Source organism: Pyrgilauda ruficollis, unplaced genomic scaffold (genome assembly GCF_017590135.1).
Source record: "Pyrgilauda ruficollis isolate IOZ18807 unplaced genomic scaffold, ASM1759013v1 scaffold65, whole genome shotgun sequence".
Classification (NCBI taxonomy): domain Eukaryota; kingdom Metazoa; phylum Chordata; class Aves; order Passeriformes; family Passeridae; genus Pyrgilauda; species Pyrgilauda ruficollis.
Window position 1 is genome coordinate 361,170 of NW_024528266.1, and position 12,659 is coordinate 373,828.

Below are 12,659 nucleotides of genomic sequence, written 5' to 3' on the forward strand. Positions count from 1 at the left end.
AAAGTGTGAACCTCCCTGGTTCTTTTCTATAACAAGTTTATTATTATTTTTTCAGTTAAAAAAAATGTTGAGATTTTTCTAATTTCAAGTAAAAACAGTGAGCAGGAAGAGTACAGCATGGATCTGTGACTTTAATAAAAAGCTTGTCAGTGACAGAACCAGATCTCATGATCTTCCACTTTGTTACCTGGTGCTTCTCTGGCTTAATCTCTTTTCAAACTCGGTATAGTGATAGGCTTCCAGAAGTAGTCACATTCCAGCCTTGCTTCTCTTTTGTCATCACATTTGTATGAGAGATCTCTGTTTTGGTTTTACTCTGCTTGCTTGCATACAGATGGGAAATGAGCTGAGGTTGAAGAAAGGGCAGTGAGACCTTGTCTCTTGCCACAGAACTTGCTGATTCTGATTAATTATTAATTGCACTATAAGATCAGAGTTACTTGCGTGAAGTTTTATAATTTGTTTAATAAAAACAAAACCAAAAGCCAGCCAAGCCCAAAAACCATGACAAATTTTTTCCTTGTGTGACAAGCTAGAGCAAAATTATCTGAGTGAAACAACTTTCAGTAAACCAATGGGTGACCATGATCTGTTTTGATCAAGAACATGTAAGCATACAGCTTCAACTAGAATATGCTCCCACTGGAATGATAACTAATGGAAACCAAAGGTGCCTGGAATGAGGGTGGTGGTGGTTTGGTACATAGAGAAGCTCCACAGGACTTAGCCAAGACATGTTACAGGCAACAGGAGTGAAACAGAGAATTCCATTTTTGATGATTGTTTGCTGGTTTTGGCTGGAGTTGAGTTCATTTTCTTTGCAGTGGTTGGTGTGTGGCTGTGTTTAGGATTTGTGCTGGACACAGGGTTGATAATACAGAGATGTTTGTGTTATTGCTGAGCAGGACTTAGACACAGCCAAGGCCTTTTTGGTTTTTGTACTGGCAGGGAATTTAGGGGTGCATGGGAGGCTGGGAGGAGACAGAGCCAGGCCAGGTGTCCCAAACTGACCAAAGGGATATTCCAGACCATGTGACATCATGCTCAGCATGTAGCGAGGGGGAGGAGAACAGGGAAAAAAATTGGAGTGGTGCTATTTGCCTTCTTAAATAATGGTTACCTGTGATGGGACCCTGCTGTCCTGGTGGTGGCTGAACACTTGCATTGGAAGCACTGAACGAATTCCTTGTTTTTCTTTGCCTCTGTGTGTGGCTTTTGCTTTCCCTATTAAACTGGTGTTTCTTTCAACCCAAGAGTTTTATAGCTTTTACCCTTGTGATCCTCTCTTTGGTCCTGCTGGTGAGGGACTGAGTGAGTGACTGTGTTTGATTGCTTGTTGGTTTTTTGTTATCTAGGGTTCTAACAGTTGCTGGCTGGGGTAAACCCAGAAAAACAGATGTTGCTCTTGTCACAGAGAAAATTCAGTTTAATAATAGAATGTAGAAAGTAGCGGAGTGTTATGGGAGATGCTGAAGCCAGGCCTGCAGAACGAGATAAACTCCCATGGCAAAGGGGCAGCTGAGGAGTGACTGTGGTTCTCCTCAGTTATCCCTAGAAAACTCAAAAGTTTCCTCTACTTGAAAAGCTATATGGTGTTGTTTAAATCCTAGCAGACCTTCCGAGCTGTGTGAGTTAGACACCGTTTAGACTATGGAGTTTTAAGAAAGTTTCATGTAAAGTGTATTTAACGTAAGGTTTACTAGCAAACTCCCTGGGGAACTGATTTCACCCTGATACCTACCCACCCACAGATACAGGTGTAAATTTCTTACAGACATACTTACTGTAAACATGCTGTCAATTTCTAGGTTGCTTTTTTTTCCCCAATTACAGCTGCTGTTGTTCAGAGCTGCATCTGTGTAGCTCTCAACAGCAGCCTACTCATCCTTTCTTCTTTGTTTCATGAGAAAAAAAGGCATTAAAATAAAAAATGGGAGGAAAAGTAAATCAAATGTCAGTCAAAGGTTCTTGTCAAGAGCCCCAGGAGAAGAAAGGGTTGAATCTACCGGTGATTTTCCAAAAGGAATGCTGGAATTTTTTTCTCTTTCTGGATGTACAAAAGGCAGAAGATTGAACGGGTGGGAATTTCCATTTGTGAATTACAAAAATGTATTTAAATTGCAACTAGTGCAAGCTTTGTGCTATGTTAGTAGTTTATTTATAGAGAAAGATGGCCTTGGGTTTAAGGTACAAAATTGAAAATCGGAGGATACAGACTTCTGGCCCAGAAACAGCATATCTTCCTGGGGGAAATAATGTTGGTGATTTAAATTCTATCTGCAGAACTGCCAGAGTACATTTATTCTTTTTAGTGGCATAGTCAGACTAATTTTATTAAACCTTTTAAGTGCTCAGAAGGCAGCCATGGTATATGTGCAAAATACTTGTTCTTGGAAGTGTTGTAGATACCAAAATGCGTAAGAATAGGGCAGTGAACATGATCCTGGAGGTTGCATTCTGAAAACCTGGGAGAGCTGATCAGTAATAGGAATCTTAATTCACCTAAATAGTCCGCACTGACTGTTTGACTTGTATGAATGCTATGATTTAATTACTGCTTTTTGGCATGTCTGAGGATGTTTCCTTGAGTTGGTAAGATTAGGTCTTGTATCTGTTGAAGGAATGGGCAATATCTTGCCTATTATAACTATGTTATGCTATGTCTTAATTAGTTTTTCCTATTATGAACATAATAGAGCTTCAAAAAGGTTGGCACTTTACATTACAGGAAACATGTTAAAATCACCGTGGTCTACTGTTTTTTTAATCTCATGCGTATGATGAGATTAAAAAACATCACATTTGACAGTTTCAATGAAAATCAGGTTCCCCTCTAAGTCACATTGTCCCTAAAAAATAAGTTAGGATCAAGAGAACTGTCATAAAAAACATAGGATTGAATATATTTTGCAGATGGCTGCTAGTTTTAAAAATCTGCTTATTAAATTCTTAGTAGTAATCTATTTCATTATGTACAGAATGCCATAAAGTTTAGGATAAGAATCTTTATCATTGAATTCTAAGCAATATTTAATTACTGATTATTCTCTCTTTTAAAGTCTTTTTCCCCTTCCCTCATATCACAAGAAGAACCAAACACTTCTTTCATGTTTAACAGATAATGAAACTGAAATTCAAATAATAATTAAAATTCCACTAAAGAAATAACTGGCTTTATCCCTCCATTTCCTGCCACACAGGTGGATGAGAGACTAGGAACAGGTAGAGGAGTAAAAATGTAATGTAATTATAACTATGATGTTACTTGTTTCATCTTTCCAGTTACTAAATTTAAAACAAAAAACTACTCAAAGCCATGAGATTTGGTCCTATTTGTTTTGGTAGAAAATAAGCTCAGAGATGATTTTTCACTCATAAGGGAAAGGAAGATATAATTTCTGAATGAAAAACAAGACTACAATTTCAGTAGATACTGCTTATGAAGACAGATTCATGTTCAAATTCTGTTACAGCACTAATTTCTTACTCCTAAATATATCCATCAAATTTTTGTATCTATTAGAGTATGATAGCAATGTTTCAATTAGCTGAAGTTAAATTTTAGCAAAGCAATTAACAGAATGGAGATAAAAGAAAACCTTAAATGCCTTAATGGAAAGATTGGAGGTGTGATGTGATCATACACTTCATAAAGCATGAACATTTTTTGAGAACAGCAGAAACATAAGTAGTAGGAAATCCACATGCTAAAGAGTAGTAGAAGATAGCTAAATCAGGGATAGCCACCAAAAGGCTGATGGGCCATACCCTGCCTTCAGGAAGAGAAGTCAAGGGTTTGATGCCTTCTCTACCTTGTTAACCAATCTGTATGAAAATGGCATGGCTTAGCAGTTTCATGATGCCAGCTTGCCCTGATGGTAGCAAGGTTAGTTTTCTGATGCAAAGGTTATACTGAAAAGTAGATGGCTTTCTGCTGCTGAATTCCCATCTGTCCAGACTTTGTTTAAAAGGGCTGGAAGAGGTTGATCAGAGCTGGGAGCTCCTGCCAAAGACTAGATTGGGAGATGGGAGCAAGTGTGAGACTGCTGGATGGATTGGAGGACAGCATCCCTCACAATGGTGGATGCACTTTTACTCTGGTCATTTCTGTGGAAAAGGCTGTGACTGTGTAAGAGGATAATTCCAGATGGGATCTGTGCTAGCATGAGAATTTACTCATGAGTAGAGGGTTGAGAAGGGTTTCTGTGACTTCACTGAGCTGCAGGTACTCCCATTGGTGGGAGTGTAGTTGCCACTACTTTCTCCATTATTTGGAGTATGCCACCTACTTTGTATTTTGGAAAGTGATAGGTTTTCCAAAATCCACCTGAACAGAAGTTGCCAACCCTGTTTGCAGCCATGAAGGTTAAAGGATAAAGGTCATTTGAAATGGGGGTTTCAGCTTTTCCTGGATAAATCAGCTGCATACTGCAGCTGTCTTCTCTGTTCTATGTGATGATGTAAAGGGAAGAAGAATTCTGTCTTTCCATTATATTCACATCAGCCACCTTGTATAAATCTTTCCAAGAGTGTGATGCCAAATTGTAGGTACACAGTTTGTGGTAATTGGGGTGGGGCTGTGGCCAGCCTCATCCCCAGTGGGTGCAGCTGTGAGCAGCAGGTGAGCAGCACTGACAGCAATGAGCCATGGAGTGCCCAGGGGCACTGACCCGTCACCAAAGGGAGCAGAGGGCACACAGGGGCACTGCATGGACATGAGGGGGATAAAAGGCTGGGCTGAAGAACAAGAAGGGCAGATGCTTGCAGCCTTCTGTAATTGTATGGTGATACTATGTGCATTGTGGCTGTCTCAGCTGCGACACCAAATAATCTCTCCTTAACTTTTTGTCCAGTTCCACTCAAATTGCTTGGAATATTTTTGCTGTACTATGAAGGTAAAAATCTTACTTAAACCATCTTACGTATTCAGAGAGTGTAATGAATTCAGTATCCCTTTCCAGGACCTTTTAGAGCAAGCTTCTGCAGAAACGTTTTTCTTTTGCTCTTATGAAAGCATTGTATTTGATTTGTGAAATTTTGCCTGTGCAAAAAAGAATGCATCAGCAATGTCTAGGAAAAATATAGTTCTTCCTGATCAAATGAAAATCACTATTTTTTTCTGTTAAAATGTACTTTTCCATCATTGGAGTTTCCATGGGGGAGAAAGGGGCAGAGAGAAAGGAGATTAATTGGATGTTTAGAGTCAAGTGTGAAGTTCAATGCTAAAATAAATCAGGATAATATAGCTGTGGCTGGAGTTTCAAGGTTGTCAGAAGTAAACAAAATAGTTGTTTTTCTCATTCTTTGGTTCTTCCTCCTCCTTTACCCATCCCTAAGTGTCAGTAAAGCGAAAAAGCCGAAGCATAAATGATGTCATTTCAAGAAAGAAAAATTCTTTCTTAAATGTAGCCCTTTCAGATGTAGTTACGATGTTACTCAAAACTGGCTGGTTCTAGCTGAAGCTTGCAGGAGTGCCTAGTGATGTGAGCTGTTTAGGTTTTATGCTTAGCATAAGACCTGAAAAGGAGTAGTGTTTTGCGCTAAAATACCCAGTAGTTTATTCAAGGCAAGTCTCTTCAGAGTTGCTTTTACCTAAAATTAAAGTTTGCTTAAGAGCCACTGGTAAATATCATCTGTGCAAAAAGAAATGCTGCTTTAGTAGTTTGTGCCTGGTATGCCACAAAACTTAGCTCAGAAGTTTAATGTTTGGACATTACAAATAGAGCACCCATCTATGGTGTTCAAGATTAATCTGATAATAGTTTCTGTTAGATGTAGCTTATGACTTTATCTTTGAGGGCTGGTCTGCTTCCAAAGTATTGCTAGTAGTTACTGTAAAATCCTTTACTGATTCATTTGAATATGCAAAAGTGCTTAATATCAGTTAAAAACATTAATTGAGTGATCTTTGATGAATAGAAGAAAGCTTACTCTTGTCATGGTAGGTATTTATGTAAGTGAAGTCTTTCAGCCTCATTTACACAGCATGTGGAGAAAAAAAGTTGTCCGAAAATAGAATTTTCAAATTGTTCACTGTTTGTAAAATACACACCCAAACATACATCCAAAGTGGTATACAAGGCACCTACCTATTTTATTACTTTGAATGTGTTTCTAAAGAAGTAAGGTCATAAAACTCTCCCTTCTGTTTGGAAAACTTGTTCAAGTCAGTATTCACTGTAGTACATATATTTTTCCTGTTGTTTAAAGCACAATCTCTAAATGCTCTCAACTTTTTGTTTAATAAATTTATCAACTGAATTTTAAGATGCTGCAAGAAATGTCCATGTAACTTTGATTCCTCTGTCAATATATTGATTTTTCCAGTAGTTTTCCCAAAAGTATCTTTCAGTTTTCAGAAAAATGTTCTTTCTATATCTCTGATGTCTTGCTTAAAAGATGGCATTTCTGCATGTGGTCTTTCAAGACACTTTACCATACTGCACTCCTTGAATTAATAAATATTTTGCAAAACATAACTACCTGCAACAACTTCCTTCAAAGAAGGTATAATGTCATGTGTATTTCTTTGCATGTGTGCTTGGGTTCATTAATGCACATCTCTGGTATTTTCAGTGCTGGAGAAATAAAATTAATGAGTCATTAGAAGTGTACTTTTTTGAAAAGAAAGCAGCCATACTGAACAGGCGATTATCCCGACTGTTGGAACTCAATACGTAAACGTAGAATTCAACAGCACTCAAAGAATTCAACTGAAAATCTTTTGCATATTCATAATATTACAATATTCTGTTTGCAAGTGGTGTTGTGATAGCAATTCTTTCCTTTAAAAAGCCCTCAGGATTTATCTATCATTCCTTTGTTATGTGGCCATGTCAAATTCAAAATGAAACGTGATAATCTGCTGCCTTTACTGCCAATATCTTTACGTGTGAGTGCTGTTGTACAAGCAGCTTAAAAATACCAGAGCAGAAGTGGTGTCATGCCCTCAGAGATGTAGGGAAATGGTTCCAGCAAACTTGATGTTGGGGATGAATAGCCATCACATGGCAACGAGGCAGTTTGGATACTGTGCATCTGCCAAGTGAGTGCGCAGTAATGAACGTCTGCTGAAAGAAAGCACGGACCTGTGATCCCATGAGGAATGTTTGATGAGTCTCAAGTCTATCTGATCTGTACTTGAGATATAAATCTCTTTAACCTTTCTGATAGGGATACAGCTGCAACCTGTTATTGCAAAAAAGATACATGTTGCTTTTTTGTTTGGTGAAAAGTTACACGATTAATGGATCACTGGGTTATCAGTTTATCAGATAATATTGTTTTTCACACCTTAAGAATATAGTTGTACAGATGAAAGTCTGTCAAATTATTATTAATTTTGAAAGATTTTCAAAGCCAAACATTATATTCAGAAAGTGCTTGGAATAACAGTCTAAATGAGCACAATTTCTTTTCATTAGTTACCTGATGAGACTCAGATAACTTTGACTAAGTAGACTAAGTAAATACTCTGATTTTTGCTAGGCCTCTTCAAAAAGAGATGAATTTTGTTGTATTTGTTCACATACAGCACACTGGCATCTCCCTGGTTTGATCCTGTTTATTACAGCTTTATTAGCTGAGATTGCATAGCATTAGCACTTTTGGGAAGAAATTGCATATTGAAATTACATGTTTTAATCTAATTTCAATTTAAAATGTTTTATTGAGCAGCTGAATTAGAAAGTGTTTTTACATGTACTTGAGCTGTAGCTCGAGTAATGAAAGATCCAAGTTTTATGCCTGATCATAAAGTTGTAAATTTTAGAAATTATTTGACGTATTTTATGTCTGTCTGTGGCAGGATGTAACCCAGTGCATTCCTCGCTTTGAAATGGTGCTGTACTTCATCTGAGCTGTGTAATATTCTCCCTCAGATGTTTACAGAAAGCCACTCCACCTTCAGTGTGACTCAGTCCATACATCCTCCTCACCTTCTCTCAAGGGGTGCCTTCCTGACTCAGTGGGCTTTATGAACTAAAAGCCCCACCTTGGCTTTCAGATCCATTCTGAAACGATCAAACTTGTCCTGTCTTACTGGACTCAAATTCCACAGCTTTGTACATCTTATCTTTAATTACTGTAAAAGTCACCACATTTTTAGTGTGAGTCTCTCAGATTTGTTAGCTTTATGAACTAAAAGCCCCACCTTGATCCATTCTGAAACGATCAAACTTACTTGTCCTGTCTTACTGGACTCAAATTCCATAGCTTTGTACATCTTATCTTTAATTACTGTAAAAGTCACCACATTTTTAGTGTGAGTCTCTCAGATTTGTTGTGTTGGGGGTTATTTCTATTTTAGAAACCTGAATTCTCATTGCATTTCTTTCTGGGCCAAGTAGCAATAGCCCTTTTTAGCCAGTTCTCTCATGAAGGAGGAAGTCACTCCTTGGATTAATGTTTTCTCCCACCCCATTCTTAGTTGCTGTACATTTTTATAACTGTGCACCCTTTCATTGCCCACCCTGCAGGTTGTGCTCTGGACTGCAGCATTCGCTTTACTGGCTCTCCTCTCCCTGCAGCAAGCTCTTGCTGATCTTTCTAGTCATGGTTCTCAGCTCTGATATACGCAATTTGAGTTCAGCAGCCTAAGCGGGACCTCTCCTGGCCCATAAATGCTGTGAGATCAGTCCCAGCATCCTCCCCAGCAGCCTGAATGAAACCCTACAGAGCACACAAGGAACGTGTTGCCTTTTGTTGTAGGTGGGAGTGTTTTGTTCTCTGTATATAAATTAACCAGTTTTACAAAGTTCCCTTGGCCTCTTAAACTTATCCCTCGGCAAGTTACTGATGTAAATTACTCATTGGTCCATTTAGAAGACCTCTGTAATGAACAAATTTTTAGTTAATTTTTTTTTTGTACTATGCTTTTAAAAATGTCAAAACTGTTGGTGAACAGTAAGACAATGACTATCCTGGCTTTCACAGTGGAAAACTGAAAAATGGAATAAAATGAGGTATAATTTCTTTCTTGTTTCTTGGGCTCTGGATCTTGGTACTGTCCTCTGATTAGTCAGGTGCCTTTTCAGTCACTCTGTGTTTAAAAATAAGCCAGATACCTTTTTATAATTGCTTTCCCTGCTGTAAAGGCGAAGGGGGGGACTAATCAATATGTTGACTCATTTTCTATCATCTGTCACAAAGGTTTTTATAGTGACATAAAGCACAGAGAATGTTTCTGTCAGTGTAAAAACAATACCATCTGGTATTTAATTTTGATTATTATATGAAGCATAGAGTAAATTTGCATGATTTTCTGTCAATTCTGTGTAGTGATATACACATTCCTCCATTAAATCACATTCATTGAGATTACCATTCTGTTGATACTGGAGGAGGTACTATTAGAAGCCATAAAACATTTATGGAATCTTAACTAGTGAAGCTTGCATGAGTTGGTGATCCATCCTTTCTGTCTGAGGAGAATGAGCCCAGTGTGTGGCTATTTTAAGACACAGGTTGAATTGAAGAGGCAGAGATCAAGTGCTCTGCCAGCCATGTGTGAGCTGGCTTTTACCTGAATCCAGAGACTGAAAATTGTACCAAAATAATATATCATTATCATAGCATTGCTCAGGGAACAGAAAAAAAAGAAACTACTGGAAAATGAGGCATATTTGCCCTTCTGTCAAGCCCCACACTTCTCACCAAGCATCCAGAGGTGTGGAATCCTATCCTCCTCATGCTGCATCGTTTGTTTTGGCCCTTTATTTTCTGTCTGTAATTCTCAACTTCCCCTGATGGGAAATGATTCTCAGTTTATGTTCCTGTCCAGATGCACTGTCTGCTCAAGGTCCACTTGATCTTTGTGGGTTTTCTCCTAACTCTAAAATGTTGTCTCTTATGGTCTGTAACATCAAAGTCTTCTCTCTATCCTTTACTCCCTTTTCATTGATTTGAGTCTCTTTTTCTGCTGGAACAGCAATTTTTCAATGGGTTTGCCTCTAAAAATTATTGAATACACAGAATTTTTCAACAGTTGACATTTTTTCATGTAACCCTGACTTCCTTCCTTAAGTCATTATTTCTTCTAGATGATTTCTGCAGGAGTGCATGCCTTTTCGAGGCAAGAATGAAAGATGAATACTGCACCAAGTTTCAGCAAATTACTTTCTTAGAACATCAAAAGTTCGACATTTCATAAAACATTCATTTTAGATTCTTGTACAAGAAAATTAGTTTCTGCTTATAAAACGAAACTATTTACGTTGCTGAATCTGTTCTGTTGTCGATTACTGTAAATTGGAGTGGAAAAAAAAATCAGATTTTCTGTGGCATTTATTCTGTTTATCTTTCATTTTAATCATATTTTGTATCAAAACCTGTCAACTTTTCTTCCATTATTTTTGCTAACTTCCTCTAGGTTATTTTTCTTTCTTGATTTTCCTTATTTGTTCTTTCATGTAATCTTCTCTCCTCCATATCTTATTTAATCCATTCTTTTATTACGTTACTCATTTACCCTTCTTTCACAGCTCCTCCCCTCACAGATTGGAGGGTTTGTTTTTGCCACCACATACACAAGCCTGGATACTTAATAGGCTTTCAGGTGTTCTGGGTCTGATAAGCAGGGGACAAAGCATCACTTTGAGAATACGATTAATCCTTTCCCATCCCAGTTTCAGCCAGCAGGTTTTCTGGATAAGAAACTCTGTCTGGACTGAGATTGAGCTTTATGTATAAGTAGCCTTTAGCAACAGTTCATGAACCCCTCACTGGACAGGTTTCTACACCTCACATCAGCATCCAAATCCATGAATTTCTATTGTGCATAACAGTCTGCTCTCTCTATAAATCAGCTGGTTTGTTTAAATTTTCTAGTTCAGTTGTGTCATATATGTGTATTGAATTTTAGCATTGAGAAAGCCAGAATAAATTCAGTCAGCAAACTCCCTGTGCAGCAAGTGATGAGCAAATAACTCTTTTTCTAATAGATTAGGATTTTACTTAGGCTTGGTGACTAGTTTTATGCCTTTTGACGTCATTCATACTTAATGCATATAGACTGCTTTTCTTTTAATGGACTGGATTATAAAGGCTAATAGCATTCTTAAAGATTATGCAATAGCTGATTAGTACCTGTGCTAAAGGATTTTCATTGTTGTGAGGTTTAGTAGAACACTGAAAGTAGGGTTAAACAGTAAATAATTCATCTCATAGTTTACGAAGAGTGAAATAATTTCATCATGTTGTCAACAGGTTTGACTACCTACCAACAACGTTAAAAATTTTAGGGAAGAGAGTAAAATAATTATAATTTAGCTGGGCAGTAAGATACCTAAGAGAACACACATTGCTCTTGTGGACAGCAAAATGGGGGTTGCCCAGATTGATTTTCATGATACCATAAACCAAGGTGTTTCTTTCTACTAAATCAAAAAAAAAATCTATGCCTCCATTTTAATGAAAAATTTCTTCTTTGGCGTTTTCATTCTGTTTGACACCTCTGTGAAATCAGTCTGGGTTTTTCATTTTTCTGAAAACTATACTCATCTCTCTGCAGGATATAAAAAGTTGCTGTTCACTCCTGTAGGTGTATAACACAGGCTTTCTAATTTTCATAGTTCCATTAATTTTCCTAACACCTAGTATTAAGTGTTAAGCCTATTCTTATGGGTTGGGAAAATATGTAGGGCAAATCAACATCTGTCTTCATAAATCTGTGGAAATATATAGAGGATGAGAATCTGATTATATGAATATTGTGGCAGGAGCCTTTTGGTGAAGAGCCAGAGGGTGAATTTTGTGCAAATGTAATTGTTTTGTTGGTGGTAATGCTTGCAGCAGCATTCACCTGGGCATGATCTGCCTCTGTTTACATGGAAGAAAGGCTGTGCTGCAGCTTCAGTGGTCTGGATACTACATTTTTATCTGTTAAATATACAGGCAAACTTGTTTAACCTTGAAAATTGTCAAGTTTTCAACAACAACAGACTTAAGTTCATGACCTTTACTTGGTTCTGTTTTGCTTAAGCCTTTTAAAATGGCAGTAAGTATTCTAATGTTTTGCAATTTGCTTCAGGGTGTGAACATGCCTCCCACTGAATGTGACTGGCTTCTTTATTTTAGGTCGCAGGTGTGGTATTAAGGTTTTCATAGCCTTTTACATGAGTTCTTGTTTTCTATATGGCAGACAAGAAACAAAGCTATGTCTCAGTACAGCATAAAGGAAATTTCTTTGAAGATACCTTTTAATGGCATGGAAACTTCCTGTGAAAATGAGTCATTCAATCAACAATGGAAGTAAATGTTACTATTTTCTTTGGACATTTAACCTATAAGATTGAGAGTGCTTAGTACCATCTTTAAAGATCAGGGCCTCACTGGGACAGATGTTTAATCATATATAGTAGATATGGAAGTCACCCTGTCTCTAGTTTGTAGCCTTAATTAAACTACTCATCCGCTGCTGTGAAAGGTGCTGAAGGACAATCTCCAGGACCTAAGTAATTTTCTAAGTCATTTCTGTTACTGTTGTCATAGGATTTTCACACATCTAAGTCCTGGGGTGGGGGTGAAGGCAGTCAGATGAAACCGTGCGTATTATTACTGCAGCAAATTTCACACTTTAATGATTTTTTTCTGTTAGTTTTAGCAAAAACTTCTGCTCTTTTACTGCAAAATCAGCCATTTCATTTTTCCAGGGGTAGCAT

General features: G+C 37.6%; 1 protein-coding gene across 1 annotated transcript in view; it reads left to right on the plus strand.

Annotated features, from left to right (window-relative positions):
• The window catches only part of CCSER1 (coiled-coil serine rich protein 1), a 382,235-nt gene that overhangs the window by 304,628 nt on the left and 64,948 nt on the right, over nt 1–12,659 (plus strand). The gene's annotated exons all lie outside the window — the stretch shown is intronic.